The sequence below is a fragment of the Galeopterus variegatus genome, unplaced genomic scaffold (assembly GCF_000696425.1).
Source record: "Galeopterus variegatus unplaced genomic scaffold, G_variegatus-3.0.2 Scaffold575, whole genome shotgun sequence".
Taxonomy (NCBI): Eukaryota; Metazoa; Chordata; class Mammalia; order Dermoptera; family Cynocephalidae; genus Galeopterus; species Galeopterus variegatus.
This window is the reverse complement of record NW_007726686.1, coordinates 491,664-511,959: the sequence shown is the minus strand read 5'-3', so window position 1 is coordinate 511,959 and position 20,296 is coordinate 491,664. Positions and strand designations below refer to the sequence as shown.

General features: G+C 45.7%; 1 pseudogene; it reads right to left on the bottom strand.

Moving 5' to 3' along the window:
- Positions 1-5,582: 5,582 nt before the first annotated feature.
- On the bottom strand, positions 5,583-12,775 carry LOC103588478 (annotated as a pseudogene).
- Between the last annotated feature and the right edge of the window lie 7,521 nt (positions 12,776-20,296).

Here is a 20,296-nt window from a genome sequence, read left to right as displayed (position 1 = left end):
TATTAATTAGGAAAATGAATATCAAATAGGTGGCATATTGTATAGCACATAATAGGCATTCTAGAACAATCTATTTAATCAATTCCAAAGAGGCATTACCCCCTAAATTTAAAGTTCTCTGATACTGGGATTCATTGTTAAGGTCTGATGGCGGCATCACTTCTTTCTTGCTGGTATATAAACTAATGTTGCCACACAATTGATGACATTTTACTTTTAATGAAATATGGTAGTTATTTGGAGTGTCTAGAATAGAGGTCAGCAAACTTTTTTTTAAAAAAAGGATGGATAGTAAATATTTTAGGCTTTGTGGGCCATATGGTCTCTGTCACAACTACCCATCTCTACTGTCGTAGTGCAAAAGCGGCCGTGGACAATATGTAAATGAATGAATGTGGCTGTGCCAATAAAGCTATTTATGAACATTGGCTTTTGAATTTTATATAATTTTCATGTGTCACAAAATACTATTTTTCTCTTGATTTTTTTTTTTGTCAACCATTCAAAAATGTAAAAACTATTCTTAGTTCATGGGCTGTATAAAACCATGTGGTAGGCTGGATTTTAGCCATTGCACCCAGACAATAATATCTACTGGGAGATAGCCAGGAATTGCTTTTTATAAACATCTCTGCTTTATGCTTCTGTTACTGTCTGGCAGGTTTCCAGAAAAATTTCAAGCCTTACTAGGAATTATTTGTAACAGTGTTTGGAGGTAGTAGAGGCAATTTGAATCTAGAAACTCAGCTTTGGTTCACTGGAATCAGGGACGCTTCCTGGAGGAGCTGATCCCACTGGAATCAGGGACGCTGCCTGGAGGAGCTGATCCATGAATTGAGTTTTGCAGGATGAATTCAAAGTGTGGGGAGGGATGGGAAACAAACCAAAGTGTGGAGCAACTCTGTCCAGGTGAGGAGTCGGGCATGGCTAGAGAATAGGTCCTAGGGCTGAGGGGGTAATGCGGAGGGATGAGGCTGGATCGTGCTGGGCCCCGGAAGCCAGGCAAAGACTTTTTCATTCCTAGGCAGGCATTAACTCAAGGATCAAACACTGGGCTTTAGAAGGCTTACAAATCTCTTGAAATTTATGCAAAATTTTGTGAAGATTATTTTTCTAGAGGGTAGGTCTATGCCTTTTATCAAGTTCTCAAAGGGCATATAACCCCCACTAAACAGTAAGACCACAGCACTAAAATGAGTGCGGAGCCATTTGCAGCAGGCACCAACAATCCAATGGCTGCCTCTCTTGCTCAGTTTCCCCAGGCTCTAGGAACACCCTGATATACAGGGATGGACCATCAGTGGTCATGTCTTTGCTAAGTGACCCCACTGCCTGGCCATAGTTGTTGGTCCAGAGTGGGCACCTCACTCAAGTGACTGTCCCTGGGATGTTTAAAACCTAGAACCAAGGGTGGTAGCTGGGATTAGGGGTGATAGCTAATGAAGACAGGGAACATAAGGGTTGGGAGTGGAAGGTGGGCAATGTTGCCCATCTCACAGAGGAAATGGGTATGCAGCAGAAGAGGATGAAACCAACACACCAGGAAAAGTAGAAACACAAACCTCAAGTGAGAATTCTGGTGGTGCTGGAGTCAAGGTACCCTGGCCTTCATCCCTGCCCTTTTCACAATGACCTGAGATAGTCTTGTGTCCTAATGTTAAATCTATTCTTGCCTAAATTTAATCAAGTTGTGTTTCTGACAAACTAAAGGACCTTAAGCAGAGGAGGATGGCATGAGCAGAGGAGAGTTTAGAATAAATACCCTGGCTGCCATGAGGGGAATGAGATGGAGTGAGGGCAGGGTACCCATAGGGAGGCTGGTGCAGTGGTCTCGGGGAGAGATGAGGAGGTCTGGAACAGAGAGGGTGCTCTTGGTATGGAGAGGAGAGGGACAGATAGGAAACCTATTTCCAAAGCAAAATCAGCAGACATGGTTATTGACTAGATGTGGAGTGGGAAGGAGGGCAAGGGCAAGGATGGGTGCTGGAGCCTCAGGAAGACACTCAGGTTATGGTATGTGGTGCTGGAAATCCAGGGCAGTGGGTTTGAACTTTTGGAGGAAGTTCTAGGCTGGATATGGAAATTTATTGGCTTAAAACTAGTAAGTAAAGTTATGGCTGTGAATGAGGTTTCTAGGACAACACAGAAAGAAACAAAGCAGTTCATATAGGGCTGGCTGGTTCATATAGGCTCAGTTGGATAGAGCATGGTGTTATAATACCAAGGTCAAGAGATCAGATCCCCTTACCAGCCAGCCCTATATAAACAAAATGGGCAAAAGCAGTTTATATAGAGACAACTAGTAGGAGAACTGATGTCACAGGTACCTAGTAATAAGATGACAATACCCCCTATTGAGCACAATTGATACCTATGTGTCAGGGTCTGGTCTACACACTTCACATATCTTCACTCAATTAATTCTCCCAGCATTCCTCTGAATAATTATCTCCATTTTACAGATGTGGACATCAGATGAGAAAGGCTGAGCAACTTGCCTTAGGTCACAAAGCTGGTAAATGGAAGACTCAGGCAGTGCTGGCTCCTGGGTGACATTTTTTTTTTTTTAATGCTGACTGGTACAGGGATTGAATCCCAGACCTTGGTTTTATTGGCACCACATTCTCACTAACTGATCTAACCGGCCAATTTTGAGTCCACATTCTTAACCACTAGACTCTACCTGTGCCCCTTGGCGATACTTATAATACAGACCCAATGAATGCAAAAGCAGCTACTCAGAACAGCCAATTGTCTAGTCACAAGGCAAACTGCAATTTGGTTTCTGCAAAACAGAACCCCTTATTTTAATAGATTTCATTTTGAATGTTATGTGTTTTGTACTTTATGCCTAATTTGTAGATGTTTTGATTTTACACTTGAAACAATAAGCACAAGGTATTTATGCCTAATTCCAAGCTACAAATATTTAAGCAATATAATAACCTAAGTGAACTCTAAGTGTCGGTGAGAGTCTTTTACTCTTAAAATACATGTTCCAAGAAATGCTGGTCTCTGTGGATGCTCAAAGACTAGCTTTGAGGCCCAGCTCTATGAATGATGGCACTGGACATGTGTGTGTGCATCTGTGTTTCATGTTTGCCAGTTTCTCACCTCACTGTCCAGTGTTCGTCTGTACATCCTGACCCTTGTCCCTAGAGTTCCCCCATAACGCCCAAGATAACACTTCCCACACAGGGTGGTTGGTTACTGATTTGATGACCTTAAGCTGGAATTTTCCAATCACAAGACTCATGAGAGATAAAGGCGAGGCACATGACAAAGAGAAGGCTGGCTGGTCTGTGGAGGAGATAGAGACACATTAAAGGCTACAACAGGTGAGTGAGCCTAAGTCATGCCACGGGCCTAAGTTATGCCATGGGCCCAGCTATTTCTGGAGGCAAGGACTTTTCCTCTCCAGTGTGTTCTATCTAAATTCCTCCATTTGACATCTGAAAACTCCATCCAATGTGCTCAGTGATCAGAAGCCATTTCTGGGGACGACCAGACATTCTCATGTGTGCAACTAACTGACAGCCATCTGATTTGATTCTCAGACAGCCCTGTGAGGGAACCTCTATCTTAAAGATGAAGTGACAGAGCTTCAGAAAGAGTTAGCAATTTGCCTGACCCTACTGGCCTCGCAAGTGGTAGAACAGGACTCGAAAACAGGTCTGCTCCAAGCCCAGTCTGTAACACCATGAAATCCTGGTGCTATTCCCATGCTGTGTGGGAAACCTGGAAGGACCTGAACCTGGGCAGAGAGGTGAGGCGGGCAGGAGGAATGGAAAAGAAGGTCCTAAACTCAGGCTGATGGAACATGGGTCCGACTGAAGGAGGCTCTTAATAAAAGGTTATCATTTTTCACCTATCAGATATCCAAAAGTTTGATAATACCTTCCATTGGCAAGGCTGAGAGGACATAGGTATATTCCCATGGAGTGTGAACAGGCAGCATAGGTTGAATATCTCTTATCCCAAATGCTTGGGGCCAGAAGTATTTTTGGATTTTAATTTTTTTTGGACTTTGGAATATTTGCAGATCCTTAATGGTAGAGCATCCCTAATCCAAAAATCTAAAATCTGAAATGCTCCAATGAGCATTTTGTCTGAGTGTCATATTGGCACTCAAAAAGTTTTGGATTTTGGAGCATTGCAGATTTTGGATTTTTGGGTTAGGGATGCTCAACCTATGTCTGTGAAAATTACAAATTAATTTATCCTTTGGCTCAGCAATTTTGCTTCTGGGAGTTTAATGAACAGAGATACTTGCATAGAACTAGAAGACCATGTGCATGAGATTATTTAGGGAAAGGTTGAACTCCATTGTCCATTAAATACAGGGCCAATGGGCTGGCCCGTGGCTCACTCAGGAGAGTGCGGTGCTGATAACACAAAGGCCACGGGTTTGGATCCTATATAGGGATGGCCAGTTGGCTCACTGGCTGAGCGTGGTGCTGACAACACCAAGCCAAGGGTTGAGATCCCCTTACTGGTCATCTTTATAAAAAAAAAAATAAATTACAGGGCTAATTACAAAAACTAAGGTACACCAGCCAGCTGCCAAAAAGCCCCAGCAAAACCCAAAAAACTAGGGTACATTCATACAATGAAACAATATGCAATGGGAAAAAAAAGAACGAAGAAGCTCTGATATGAATAGATCTCCAAAACAAGCTGTAGAACAGTGTATATATACTATTTTTTTGTGGAAAAGATGTGGGGGAGTAAGAAATAAGGAAGAAATTTTTAAAATCTGTGTATCGGTATTTGTTGTGGATGCATTTAGAAACTTTGGGAGAATATGCAAGAAATTAATAATATGGTCATGGGGATGGAAGGGAAAAAGAACAGGGTGGATGGGGGATATGGATGGGAAAGGCCTCTCACTGTACATATTTTAGTTTTTTTAAACGTAAAAATAGATTATCTATTCAAAAATTAATTATTATTTTTTTAATTTGGTGGCTGCCTGTACCTTTGACCTTGGTGTCACCAGCACCATGCTCTACCAAGTGAGCTAACTGGCCAGCCCCCAAAAATTAATTTTTGAGAAAGGCTGTGTGTAGAAGGCTCTGCCCATGCTCCCTGTCCAGTCGAGTTAGTCTGCTGCACATACTCTTGCACACACTCACTTGTCCCCATTGTCTACCACCCCTCCATGTGTCACTCAGGTTTTGGCTCTCCCAGGAGGTCTTCTGTGAGGTCACACTTGCATGCATTATGATTTGCTGCATTTGTCGGAAGTTGTACATATGCTCTGAACCATTAGTCTCCTTCCCTCTGGATGAAGACAGTAGTATCTTCTCCAGAGAGACTAAGTGGCTTGTCAAAGGCTGCCCAGGGGCAGAGCTGCAGCGTGAGCTGGCTCAAGCCCTTCTAAATCCCTCCTCTCTGCTGTGCCCATGCTGCCTCCATTGCAGCTCCCAGCAACTCCAGTCCCTGAAGAGAGACAGTGCCTGCTTTGACTTTCTTTATACCCTGATGGAGGTGAGTGGCAGACAATCATATGCTATAGGAAGGAAGGGAGGAAGACGGAAGGAAGGGAGAAGAGAGTGGGGGCAGGGGAGGGGGAGGAACACTCACTCTTGCAGAGATCAGTCTGAATCATCAGCACTGGCCGTGCCCAGGTTTGAGTTGTAGGACATGGGCTCCTCAGAATGGTCTGGACTCTTGCAGCCATTCTCTTGGAGTGGGCCGCTATCAGAGCTTAGGCTGCAGGACAGCTGCGACGAAACGGCCATGTCCAGGCTGAGCAAGGAGCAGTGAGTTACCTGTTCTGCTGGATACTATGGCTTGAATGCTGGACTTCGATGTCCTCTGAGTCTGAGAAATGGGAAACTGAATCCAGACACTCCTGCTGCAGTTCTGCCCCAGAGGTAGTGAGAGGGTCAAGCTTAGAGAGTGGGCAAAGCCCAGAGAGGGCCAGTGGGGTGAGTGTCCACTCGTTTAAGACGGCAGACTTGTAGGAGAGTTCAAAGGACAAGGACGTTAGCCTCTGCAGGAAGCTGAGAAGGATCTCACCCTCCTCAGCATCTCAAAGCAGGGCTGTGGGCTGATAGTACTCGCACAGCCAGGCCTGCTCCTGGAAGAGAGGTTCAAGTAGCACTCCATCAGGCCTTCGTCGAGGACTAGCCACAGCCACACCCGGCAGTGGCCCATGTCCGTGTTGACAAAGACCAGGTGCTCCAATTCCAAGATGATGTGTCTGGGAGGGGGAAGAACAGACTCATTTCAAGAAACTACCTCAAATCCCTCAAATCACTGAGATGTTGTTTATCTACTGGGTAGCAAGAACCGAAAATAATGACTACAAATATATATAACAGGCATGAAAAATTCCTGGATGATAGTGTTTTAAGGGCAATACAGAAATATTAAACTATAACCCCCAATCTTTGAGGTTATGTCACGAAGGATAATTGCCATATTTATTACAACTACTCCTTGGACCCCTAACATCACCTGCTCATTCAAGACATGTTTGCTGAGCCCCTAAGTACAAGGTCCTGGCAGCTGTGATAAAGATATGGTCCCTGCCCTCAGTCCAAGTAACTGCCTTTCAAGGGCACATTGAGGTGAGCCCTTCTGTTGGTAGAGATGGAGTGAGGGTTGGGTAATCATTCCTGGGATGGAATAAGAAAAATGCTACAGAAAGAGCAGTATCTGAGCTGGGCCCTGAGGGATTTCAAGAGGCAGAGATGGAAGGAGATCCTACTAGGCATAAGAGATTGACAGAAAAAATGCATAAAGCATAGGAGAGCAACAGGCCTGTAACAGGAGTGGGGAGCACTCCAATTACAGCACATAGAGGAAGAGTGGGTGATTCGGTTGCAAAGTTAGGTAATGGAGTGTCTTGAATATCTGCTGATAGGGCAATGCAGGACAATGGTTCCCAGCCTGGCTGTGCATAAGCCTGGAGAACTTGATCAGGAATGAGACCCCAGGCTAGCACTTGGGAGCCTGTGGGCTGGAGGTTTCTGCACAGGACCACAACTATGTATACTTGAGGTTGGATTACTCTGGATAAGGAGATCAGACCCAGGTGTTCCTGAATTCCTCAGTCTGATGTAAATGCTCCTCTACATTACCACAGTCCCCTGTGCCTGTTCCTCCGTGGGAGTACAGACCACACTCTACTGGACTTGGACTGAGCTCCAGGTAGCTTAAACTAGTAAATGTTAAGTAGCTGACTGACCTAAGGAAAGATAGAGTGAGACAAGGGGAACAATTAGAAAGCCGTTGTCGCCCAGGAGAGACATATGAACCTGAGATAGGACAGTGGTAGTAGGCATGGAAAGGAAAATCAGAGACTGACAAGGCACATTGGGGCTGAAGGTGGCATTTAGTAGCTCTTAGAGGCACAGTGTCAGGTACTTGCTCAAAAGCCTGGGTAGTTAGAGGCAAGGCCAAAAAGATAAGTGTCTCAGGGTGAGTATTCAGATGCTCTACCTGAATTCCACTTTTACTTAAACAAAAACAAAAACAAAAACCTGTACCTCATTATGAGTACAATATTTAGAACACAGATGTTCAAGTATTCTAGGATGGGGTCAGCAAACTTTTTCTGTACAGGGCAAGATAGTAAATATTTTAATCTTTGCAGGCCATACAACCTCTGTTGCAACTACCTAACTCTACTATGGTGTGGTAAGAAAGGTTGCTCCTACTAAAGGCGACCAGCCCAGTGGCTGAAAGCAGCCACAAGCTCTTGCCTGAGGACCAAGGGTCTCACGATCTATAGGCACACCGGTTGGGAAGCTTAGTCTAGAGATAAACCTTTCTACGAGACACTATCCACCCCTACCTCACCCTGTGTCTGCACTACAACAGAGGGCATCTCTGCTGGCTTCCCACACAGCTGGAGAAAATAGCCAACGTCTCACACTCTGAAACTCCTCCCCAAAGCAAAACCTCTCCAGGTGATCTCACTTGTGGGTGACAGCTTTCAGGAGGGGCCAGAAAACAGGCTGAGTCAGAGACTTCTGGTAGGCACTTTTCTTCCTCTTTCCTCCAGCTTCAGGTCAGATGTGCCTGGCATGCAGGCCATGGATAAACACAGCCTCCAGGGCACTGCACATGGTGTTGGTGTCTCTGTCTTCACTAGTGACCATGGTGTCCAGGGACACATACTGCTTCTGCAATGACTTCACGGATTCCACCAGCTTCTTCTTGATGACCTAGGCAGCACCAAACAGAACACAGGCTTTAGAGGAAAATCTTATGGAGAGCCCCTGGAATGTGATTCTGCCTATTGCCAAATACATGTGGAACTACATGAGTACACACATCTATGTATGCATCTATAGATGTCTTCTGCAAAATTAGCACATGTTAACTATAGCAAATAGAGACAAAGCATAGAGGAGAAAAGGAAAATTACACACACCACCCAGAGATAAACACTGTTATGGTTGTTTTGCATATCCTTTATTGTGGATCCTTTCTGTTTTCTCAACTGAACCTCAGTGAACTGATGGCCATATAAACTTGTTTTTAAATACTGGCTTCATCACAGTTACAGCTCCAGGAGCTTGGGTAAATCCATCTAGAACAGGGGTGAGACTTCCCCCTTATTTACATAATCAAGGTTCTGCAGAGAATCAAGCTAAGAGGCAAAAACTGTTGTTTTACAACAATAACAAGAAAACAGGAGCATTGTCTATATTAAGAAAGATCCTAGGCCTAGGAGCCAGAGGCCTAGGTTCAGTCACGGCTCCGTCAATAACCTGGGTCACCTCAGACATTTCACTTAACCTCTTGGAGCCTCAATTTCCTCATCTGTTAAATGGAAATAATACTTCCTGGTCTACAGCACTGGGGGGATTGCTCCTATTTTTTATTCAATCTTGTGTCCTCATCACTTGACACTGTGCCTGGCACATATAAGTACTCAATAAATGTTGAATAAATACATTACAAAATGTACATAAAGTCTTCTGGCTGGTTAGCTCAGCTGGTTAGAGTGGGTGCTAATGACACCACGGTCCAGGATTCAATTCCTATATTGGCCAGCTGCCAAAATAATAATAATAATAATAAATAAAAACCGTACTCTTTTAGTCCAGGGTTCGATCCTTGTACTGGCCAGCTAACAAAAGAGAGAGAGAGAGAGAGAGAGAGAGAGAGAGAAAAGAAAAGTTAAAAAAAATCCATAAAGTCTTTTGGAAATATTGAGTAAAAATTGTTCAATAATAATTATGTCAAACTTACATAAGTGTTGGAAAAGGACTGGGAGGGTTTGCAGAAAAACTGAATTGTTGGGTGGTAGGATTATGAATAAGTGTTTTACTCTTTCATTTTGATTTTAACCAAAACTAAATGTTAATATTCTTTGAAATGCTGAATGTGTTTTTTAAATAACAGCTTTAATGCCATAAAATTCACCCATTTAAAGTATACAGTTCAGGATGGCGGGTTAACTCACTCAGTAGAGTGCAGCTCTGATAACACCACATCCCCTTACCTGCCAGCAGCAAAAAAAAAAAAAAAAAGTATACTATAGTTTTAGTATACTCATAGAATTGTGCGACCATCACCATTATCTAATTTTAGAAGATTTTCATCATCTCAAAAAGAAACACTGTGTATTAGTGATTGCCAGGGGCTGGGAGAGAGGGGAATAGGGAGTGACTGCTAATCACTGATCTACTTTCTGTCTCTACGGATTTGCCTATTCTATACATTTCATGTAAATGGAATTATGAAATGTGACCTTTTGTGTCTGGCTTCTTTGATTTAGCATAATGTTTTCAAGGTTCATCCATATTTTAGCATGTATCAGAACTTCATTCCTTTTTACTGCCAAATAACATTCCATGCAGGGATAATACCACATTTTATTTATCTATTCATCAGTTAATAGACATTTGAGTTGTTTCCACTCTTCGGCTATTATAAACAATGCTGTTACAAACATTTAGCTACAAGTTTTTGTGTGGACATATGTTTTTAATTCTCTTGGATGCATAACTAGGAGTAGAATTTTTGGATCATATGGTAACTATATTTACCTGTTGAAGAACTGCCAAACTGTTTTACAAAGCAGCTGCCCCATTTCTCATTCCCACCAGCTATGTATTTCTCTACATCCTCACCAACAGCTGTTACTGTCTAGTTTTTTATTTATTTTTATTTTTATTTATTTATTTATTTATTTATTTTTGTCTTTTGTCTTTTTTCCGTTTCCGGCGACGGATCGCAACCCTCAGTGTTGCCCCCGTACCGGACCGGGGACCGGCAACGGGATTGCAAGCCTCGGCCTTGCTCCCGCGCCTCGCTCAGCCAGTGAGCGGGAGCCGGTCTGTATGTGGGATCCGAACCCTCGGACGGGAGCGCCGCCGCGCTTCCCAAGCGGCGCACTATCCAGTGCGCCACCGGGCCGGCCCTACTGTCTAGTTTTTTAAAAAAATTATTATAGCCATTTTAGTGGTTGTGAAATGGTAGCTCATCACGGTTTTGATATGCATTTCCCTGATAGCTAATGATGTTAAGCATCTTTTCATTTATTGTCCATTTGTATATCTTTTTGGAGAAATATCTATTCAAATCCCTTGCTCATTTTATAATTGGATTATTTGTCTTTCTATTGTTGAGTTATAAGAGTTCTTACTGTATTCTGGATACTAGACTCTTATCAGACATATGATTTGTAAATATCTTCTCTCATTCTGTGAGTTGTCTTTTCACTTTCCCCATAAGTGTCCTCTGAAGCTCAAAAGTTTTTAATCTTGAAGTACAATTTTAAATGTTCTTTTAAGTGCAAGATATTATTAGTATATTATATAAAAAGTACAAACACTTCCTTCACCTGAGCACCTACTACGCGTTGGGCTAAGGGATGCAGAGATAAATATGGCATACCCTGAAGGAGTCAGTCCTTGTTAGAAGGCTGAGCTGGCCCAGAGCTCTGCCCCAGCTCTGGAGGGCCGTGGGGTGGGGTGGGAAAGGAAACACTGATGTAGGGGTGTTGTGGCGGGGGTGCAGTTTGTATGAAAGCCAGCTGTGAAACAGGTGGAGCTGGACCTTCCAGTACCAGGAGGGGGAAAGGCACATCCCTACAGGCTATGGTTCCTTTCAAGCAGAAAGTTCTCTGAATGGGGAGCAGCAGTGGGAAGAAAGGGAAATCCTGGCTTCTCCCCCAAAGCAACCTCAGGACTCCCACAGCGGGGCCAGCCCAAAAGCTGCCTGAGCTCTTGCCTCTCAAAGGAGGTGACAGAGCTTGGTCCATGGAGTGCCCAAGACAGCCCAGGGCCCAGTAGGGTGCAAAGGGCTCTCCAAGAGAGGGGGTCCAAGGGAGCTCTGGTGAACTGGTCACAAACAACTATGTTTGAAAAATCCTGGAAAACAATAAATATTCAAAGATATATGTAAGGGCCGGCCCGTGGCTCACTCGGGAGAGTGTGGTGCTGATAACACCAAGGCCAAGGGTTCGGATCCCATATAGGGATGGCCGGTTCGCTCACTGGCTGAGCGTGGTGCTGACAACACCAAGTCAAGGGTTAAGATCCCCTTACCGGTCATCTTTAAAAAAAAAAAAAAAAAAGACAAAGATATATGTAAGCCTCCAACTTATCCCCATTACTGAAACAATAAACCAGTGCCTGGGAGTATCTGTTTCTGACCAATTCAATGCATTGGCCAAACTGTGACCAAATCACAGCCTAAGGGCAGAGGGCTGAAGGGCTGAATGAAAATCCTTGGTCTTCAGGTAAGCTATCTTAAATTTGCAATTTTTAAAAATAAATTCTCATTTTATCACCAATAAGATGATCTAGAAAGGGCAGGATCTCCTCATGAGGTATGAGGTGCTCACTTTCCTTGGGGTCGGATTCCAGGCCACACCCCCGGGTCTGAAACCACTCCTCCAGGACTCAAGCCCCTCCTCTGAGTTCTGAGCTAGTATTGCTTATTGCACCTATTTTCAGCACAAGCACATGGAGACTGAGACTGCAGGAGGCAGATTTATGTAATTCCAGTGGCTGAGCATACTCAGTAGAAAGAAGCTTATCTTATGAATGACCTTCCACTATTTTAAGTGTATTTGGTGGAATTTGATCAATGAGCATGCTCCAAAGAGACCACTGAGCATGTGCAAGGCTATGTTACATAACCTGTTACATAACCGGGAACTACCTCCTTAGATGAATATTCATTAGATAGTGTGAATATGTATAGGTAGCCAAATTATAAAAGTTAAATCCAGGAAGAAGGCAGGGGTGCTGCTCACTCTCTCTGGAGCCAGCCCACACTTTGCCTGTGAGGTGTGTATTTCATACTTTTTCTGTTAAACCTGCCTTTAGCAGGCTGCTGCTCACTCTCTCAAGCAAGCCTGCACTGTCTGTGAAGTATGTATCTAACTTTTGTGTTAAATTTGCTGCAGCTGCCACTCACTCTCTGGAGCCAGCCCATACTTTCTCTGTGAAGTGTGTATTTCTTATTCTTTACATTAAACCTGTTTTCATTTTCTACTCAAACTCTGCTCTTGAATTCTTTCTTGTGGCAGAGTCAAGAACCTGGTGGAGGACAGGGTGGGTTGAGGTCAGCTACCCGACTTCCCGAATCCCTCTCCTCTGGCATCACTCAGAGTCTGCTTCTTCGATAACTTTTTCTCAGCCTGAGGCCTATCTTTCCAAACAGTGCTCATTCATTTCAAAGAGAGAAAAACCAGTGAAATGGCTGTCTTCTGCAGCCCTTCCCAACCCATGATCCTTCCTTGCCCATCTACTGGGATGGTAGCCTGAGGGTCCAGTCCATTCTCCACCACTGAGAGCATTTCCACTTGTGCAGCAGCTCCTGAGGTGAATCACGTGACACCTTCAGGGACAGATGGCGGCCAGATGAACCAGCTTCCAACTCATTTCCCAGCCAGGGTCCCCTCCCAGTGTTGCAGTGAGCTGGACAGAAGCCATGATGGGACCTAAAACAGCATGGGCTATGGGCAAATTTTAAAAGGACACAGTTTTCTTCTCAGCATGCATTTCTCTGAGTTCCCTCTCTTCCCATGGTTATTTGATATATATATATATATTTGACAGGAAGTAGGATTTATTAGCAAGCATGAGTATAGAGGAGGCAGCACAGTGGAAGCCCTCATGAGAGCAGGGCCCGCCTCTTGTCCAGGGTGACACAGTTGAGGATGTATTTAATCCCACAACCATCTGAGATGAGCTGCTTCTCAATGACCATGTCTTCAATTCATCTGCATTAAACTTGGTAAAGCCCTTCTTTGAGAGGTGGATCTTCTGGCAGCCACAGAACTTGAACTTAGTCCTGTGTAGGGCCTCAATCACATGCTCCTTGTTCTGCAGTTTGGTGTGGATGGACATGATGACTTGGCCAATGTAAACCCTGGCCACTGTGCTAACCTATACAAGCAACAGGCTGCATACACTACTGAGGAGGTTGCTGTTTGCAGCCATTGCACACCGGACCCCCACAGGGAAAGGAGCACAGTCAGCTTAACTGGCTGCAGAGGTTATTTGATATTTAGAACCTTGGTTATGGGGCAAGATGACATTATTTACATAAATGTAAAGTTGTTTTCCAGCTAGCCTGAAGTTGCAGACTTGCCAGGCGGCATGTACTATCTAGACACTGAGATAACAGCAAAGATGGGAACAGAAGCCAGAGGAGATGAGACCTTGCACCTGGCTCCTTGCACGGAGCCCCCACAGCTCATGTTGCCCACCTTTCTGCTTTTCATTTCCCACGTATCATTCCCTCAGCCCCCTCTTTAAAAACCCCTTGGTAAATCTGAGTCTTTGAGATGACTTTAGCCTGCCCATTCTCCTTCAGGTTTACTGGAGAGATGGCTTTAGTTTGGCTATTCTCCTTTAGGTTTACCAGACAGATAGGTTAGCTTAACATCTCTCCTCAGGTCACTGGTATTCCTGAATAAAAGCCGACTTCCATGTTCACCAACATTTGAGTTTTGAGTGGTTTGCTTTTGAAAGGGGGCAGGTAGCTGGACCTGGGCCTGGTAACAGGTGGGTCCAGAGTGGGTGGTAAGGGCTGTTTGCTCCACACCAAAAGCAGCACAGAAAGGCAGTGCCCTATGGGATTGCGAGGGTGGGGGAGCAGGGGGCACGGATGAAAGGCTGATTCAAATACAGAGCTGAGGGTGTGATGGGGACACTGCAACTGAAGGTGCCAAGAACCTGCAGGGACCAGGAAGTAGGAGCTCACAATTCACATTCAGGACCTGAGCCTTGCAACAGCCCCTCTGCCTCTCCTCCCCACTCCCATCCCAGACCCACATCTGCCAGCTCAGCAGTGAAAAGTACAACCAGAACAGCTTCAAAAGGGGAGGGCTCTCTTGCCACACTTGTCCTTCAGGCTGTGAGGGTCTAGCGTGAGCATCATGGGGACATTTCTACATGGGACCACCGAGGGTTCTAATCGCAATATGCCATTGACCAATGTTAAATAAAAATTATAGGTGGCTTCTGTTTTGGATGAAGTTCCTACACTAGGCCCCAACAGACCAGACTAAAAATCAAAATGGAGTCATCCCTGCTAAATTCCATGTCATTTAGGCTGTGGTCTGACATTCTGAGAAATCAGGAGAAAGAGATAACAGGCAATTTCCTGAACAGGACAGTTTAAATCTTCAGTGGGGGGGCTGGCCCATGGCTCACTTGGGAGAGTATGTGGTGCTGATAACACCAAGGCCACGGGGTTCGGATCCCTATATAGGGATGGCCGGTTAGCTCACTTGGGAGAACGTGGTCATCTTTAAAAAAAAAAAAAAATCTTCAATAGATGTGATAATGAAGTTCCTTTACTTTAATCCTCACACAAAAGAGACAGGCAGAAGTATCCTGATGTAAACTAGTCAGTTATTTTTCTATTTTTTCTATTGTTCTGTCTTCCTGTCCCCACCATACAAGAAAAGTAACTTTGAAATGACTGAGCTGCTTTCTTATTGTTTCTGCTGTCTTCAGCCCTTTTCAACCTGTTTTGCTCAGCTCACTGGCACACTTACTCTATTTTATGGAATGAAGTGCTGTTGCCATAGAGATCTTTAACTAAATTTGTTGTAATTGTGTCCTTTGACACCAGCAAGGCACACTAGGACACAGTACCAGATCTCTTAGATGGAGAGAAAGAATGCATAAAAGGCCTAGCACAAAACAGTATATGTAACCCCACAATGCCATTGCCTAAATGAGTGTGCAAGAATAGCTGAATCAGTCAGTACCTTGTTAAATCTCTCAGGGCAGCTGGCTTCCTCAAGGACATGGGTGGGGCTTCTGCGTGAGCCTGAGGGGGCTGCTGGTTGGCCTGGCCCCAACCCAGCAACTTGGGCAGACCTGGGCTGGGTAGCCACATTTACATTTAAATAAATATCCAGCTCCTGCTGACCATCAGGGGACCAAAAACATACAAACAACAACAAAAAAATGGTTATGGCTGTCTCTGCTTGAGCAGAGACAATAATTACGGACCAAAGAAGTTAACACAACCAAGGAAATGTTACATACATGTGGCCTCATTTCTACTCCTCCTAATCACCCTAGGATTGGTAAGGAAATGGAGGCTGACCCAGGCTAAAGACCTTCCGAAGATCCCAGGGCTGATAGTGGCCTGCCCCTACCACTGCCCCCAGGGTGATGCCAGCCCCAGCTCCAGGGAAACCCAGACTCCTGAGTGAGTGCCATCATCACAGAGCTAGGATGCAAGGGCTGGGCTGGGAGGAGGACACTTCAGCTGGGGGCCCAGGGGAACATCAAGGCCAGTCTGGCAGGAAAGGTTTCCAGGAGAGCCCTGGAGCATGAGGTTTGGACAGGGTGGCCCTCAGTGGTGGAAGATGCTGATTTAGTCTCTGACTTGGGGTTGGCAGAGGGTAAACAGGACAGAGTCAGGACTCAGAGCCCACCTCCCTAAGTCAGGCCATGAAGAAGGAGGGAGGTGTGAGTGGAGAATGGCCCCTGCAGAGCCACCTCTGGGCAGGGGGCCACGGACACCAGGAAGAGCCCTTGTCCCTGGCTGCAGTGCAGGGTCCTGCCTCACCCCTCACTGCATTCTCTGCTCCCACCTCCCCAGGGATTCCAGGACCCTCCTCTGGAGACCAGCTCCATGCTCTGGCCACCAGGACCACCAGAAAAGGGGTGTGTGCTGTGGTCAAACAGAGTCACTCTGGGAAACACCCTGGTCCTGGAAGCTGGGCTGCTTCGAAGTTACCCTTGTGCAGCCCAGCAGGAAAAGTCCAGGCTCCCTGGCTCCAGGACCCTGGGTTCTAATTCCAATCTGCAATTCCAGCTGCCTAAGGCCTCTCAGGCCTGCCCTTCCAGACAGAGCCCTGAAGCTCCAAAGCTGCCCTTCCCTCAGCCAGCTCCAAGGCCAGGAGCCTAAGGGCTTAGACTCCAGCAATCTGAATAATAGCTTGGGTCCATTAAGGCCTCATTATCTAATTAGCTGAGAGTAATAGAATATTAAGGGGGGGCTGATGGAACTATCAGTAAGTGTGTGCTCTGGCTAAAGTCTGCTAAAAAACAAAAGTAAACTGAAGCTAAGAGAAGTCAGAGCAGAGCCAGACAATAGACAAGGAACTGCTGCCTAAAACAAAGTATCAGATTAAAAAAAAAATAAAAAATAAAAAAAATAAAACAAAGTATCAGAAAAGCCACAAAATGACTGACACAGCTCAGAGGAATCCAGGAGAAGAGCCAATTGACAATTCACAAAATAGGAACAAGACTTTGGGGTTCAGGCCATAATTCAGGACACCTTTTTTGGAGGAATCCAAAGCACCCTACCTATTCGAGTCTGTTCCATAATGCTCAGGGAGGCGGGAATCTGACATCAGTGACATAAGAACTCACTTGGCAGGGCCTGAACAAGGCTTTGGGTCCCCTGCCTACTGCATCAGCACACCATCATCCACCTGGCTGGCCCGGACCCCAAATGAACCATCACATAGGACTGGTTTCACTTTCTGTCCTCAGAATACTCTTCATTGACAACAAGAACCAAACTGAAGAGAGGTGTGACTTCAAGGAGACCTACGCTGAAGGGCGTAAGGAGAACTTGGGCAGCACTACCAAAGGGCTCTTCAAACATCACTGGTGAAAGTTCAACAGGGGAAAGGTGACTTCTGCCATTTAGGAAACCCCGACTCACATTTAGTTCACTTCCACCCCAATGGATTGACTCACCCTTCCACAGCTCTCCAGAGTGAACAAAGCAAGCTGCTCTGATCTCATTCTCTAACCTCATTTAATTCTTACAACAGTGCTGTGAGAAACGGATGATTATCTCTGTTTTACAAAGGAGAGAACTGAGGTACAGTAGAAATGAGCCTCGGGTAAAGGACAAAATTCTCTGGTTTCTTCATTCTAACTCCTGTGCCTTTCACTGGATCAAACTGTCTCAGGTCTTTGGCTTGAAGACTTTCAGGTAAACTTACTTACAGAGTCTTCAGAGGTACTCAGAAAATCCATTTTATTAAATAAGGTCTAAAACCAGTAAGAATCACTCTTGCTAATCAGATTTCTAGCTGCAACCAGCTGAGTCCAGGAGCTTTCCATGGTACCCAAGTTTCAGAGCTATCCTTCCTTAAATGCTCCAACACAGTTAGGAAGGAATTGTCCTGTTGTTTTTCTTCATTATACTGCTTGGCCATCTGCGTATGCCCAACTTTACTTCCTCCGGAGACCAAGGAAGAAAGAAAAAAGAAGAAAGAGACTTACATTAAAAGAAGAAATAGATAACCTGGCATCACCGCTCTCAAAACACTCAATCCATCAGTAAACAGCAACCTCTTCCCCTTAGGGACTTCTCAAGCACTCCCAACAGCCTTCCCTCTTCTGCTCAAACCCATCCAGGCTGCTGTACCAACTGATGTGTCATGTTTTTTCAGTTGGAAAAGAATGACAAAGTTATCTTCTGATTCAGAAAGGCAGCTGATCTTTCAGACATGTGAGTGCTGAATAAGTAAAAAGCACCTCCTTCCATGTGAAGAAAGTTGGATTTCTGGACAAGTGTCCTGGGAAAGGTAGGATGGGGGTGGGGTGGGGAGAGAAACCAGGTCTTTGAAGCAATTAAATACCAGCTGGAGGACGAGAAACTTCTAGATTGTGATTCCCAAACCAGGGGCTAGTGGGTGAGGGCAGAATTGTGAAGTCAGTGAATACCGGCTATCTTTCTTTCCTCCCTCCTTCCTTCTATCCAATAACACCCATCTCCCCCATATTCTTGTCCTACATTCCATAGGATTCTATGGACAAGACTCTGAATGGATGAAAATAAGAACTTTGCCTTACTCACTCACTATTGCATTTCTAGTACCTTAGAACAGTGCTTGGCACACGGTGGGACTCAATATTTGTTGAGTGTATTGAATAAAATAAAAACAAGGCACAAGGCAGGTATCTCCATTCACAGACTGTGGGAAGTTGAGGTGTACAACTCTTAAGTGGTGGGGGTCACTGCAGAACTCCTCCCATTAAACCAAGCTGCCAATATGCTGAATGTCATTCAGATATAATAGTAACTTAACGGGAAGGTAGAATGACATTCAATTTTCAAAGGGTCACATATGACTATAAATGGCAAGCAATTTATAGAGGGGGAGCCCTTCATAAATGCTGTCAAATGGCTGACACTTCAAGGAAGCCAGGTCATCAGAATTTGGAAGAAATGTGCACCAAAAATCCTCAGGAGACTATAAATGCTGAGCATGGGAACTGGGTACCTCAGGAATGTCACCATGCCTCAGCTACTCTGATATAACTCAGCTCCCTGTGTTCATGGAACCCAAATGGCCAAAACTCAATGATCCAGCACCTGCAAAAAGAAGTAGCAATTCAACAGCCTCTGTACCCACCCAGGCCTCAGCCTCCCCAGAGCACGTGCTTTTCATAACATGTAACATCACCTCTGGTACCCATCACAGCCCCTGTATTCAGCATTAGGACTGATCTACAATCAGCTCTGGCAGGGAAGAGCACTGGGAGAGAGTACTTTACAAGTGCCAGGACAATGCACATGGACAAGGTTCTGCAACCATAGCCATCTCCACACAGAACCTCCCGGAGATTCTCCAGGACCAGAATACCACCCAAAAGGAAGTGATGGCTTCTACTGCCCCAGGTTGAGTGAGCCGGATAAGTGGCCATTTCTCACCTTCCAGGTATTCAAATGACACCAGAAGCCAGCACAAGTAAGTCAATATGAATGCCAGAAACAGGATCCCCAGGTTCAGGGGCCAGACACCAGGAAAAACCCCTAACCCAAGAGTGGGGGGAGGAATCTCTAGTTCTCCACATTTGTTTACCACCTAAAGCCCTGTGCACACCCATCAAGCTGCTCAATTTCTAACTGCCTGGCTCTGACCAAGCACCTAGATTTGGCTGCTGAGAGGCAGCTGGTGGGGTTGGCAGGGGACTGTACGCTAAGTTCTCAGATTTAATGGGAGCTGTGCCAAGGGAAGAATGGGCACAGAGTTGGGGTGAAGAGCTGTGGGGGTACAGCAGAGGTGAAAGGACATAGAGATCTTATTTTTAATAAGATTGGGTGTGGGTGATAGGAACTAAGGCAGCAAGAGTTGGGGGCTGTTTAGCAAAGACTTAGGGATGGGTGTCCTCAGGATGGCAGAGGGAAAGGAAGTACGTGGTGGGCTAGGAAGTTAGGGGCCCAGTCTGAAGACAAGAAGACACACGTAAGACTTGAGATGAGCCTGAAATCAGAGATATCAAAAAGAAAGGGGAGAGCTGTACAAGACACCAACTTTGGTGGTGGGTCTTAAATGAGAGGAGGGCAGAGGTAGGGTGTTTGGGAGGAGCAGACCCTGGGGAACTGAGCAGGGAGGTGTGGGAGACTGGGATAAGAAAGCTAAGCCAGAAAAGGGGAAACCAGAACAGTGGGTCTGGGGAAGGTCTGCGTGGAGCACTAGAATTGCCAGAGAGTTGGGGGGTGAGAATGAGTTGTGTTGGGGGAGGCGAAGGGACGTGTCTGAAATCGAGGTGGGAACTGGGGTAACGTGGGGTCACGAGTGAGGCTACATTTACGCCAGAGCGGTGGTGAGCGGATGGGGGTAAGGGCTGAGATCGGGTCACGGGTGGGAGATGGAGGGGACGGACCAGCAGTGGCAGTGCGGGCCGAAGGCTAGGGTAGGGGTGGGGCGGGGCGCGGGCACCGGCTGGGCAGGGTCGAGGGCTCTGAAGCCCGACAGTCTCAAGGCACCCAGGGCTCTGGGATCACGGAGAAGGCTAGAGGCCCACCGCCGGTTCGCGTCGCGGTCCCGCGGCCCCAGCGAAGGGAGCGGTGAGCGGGGGGGGGCGCGCTCCGGGCT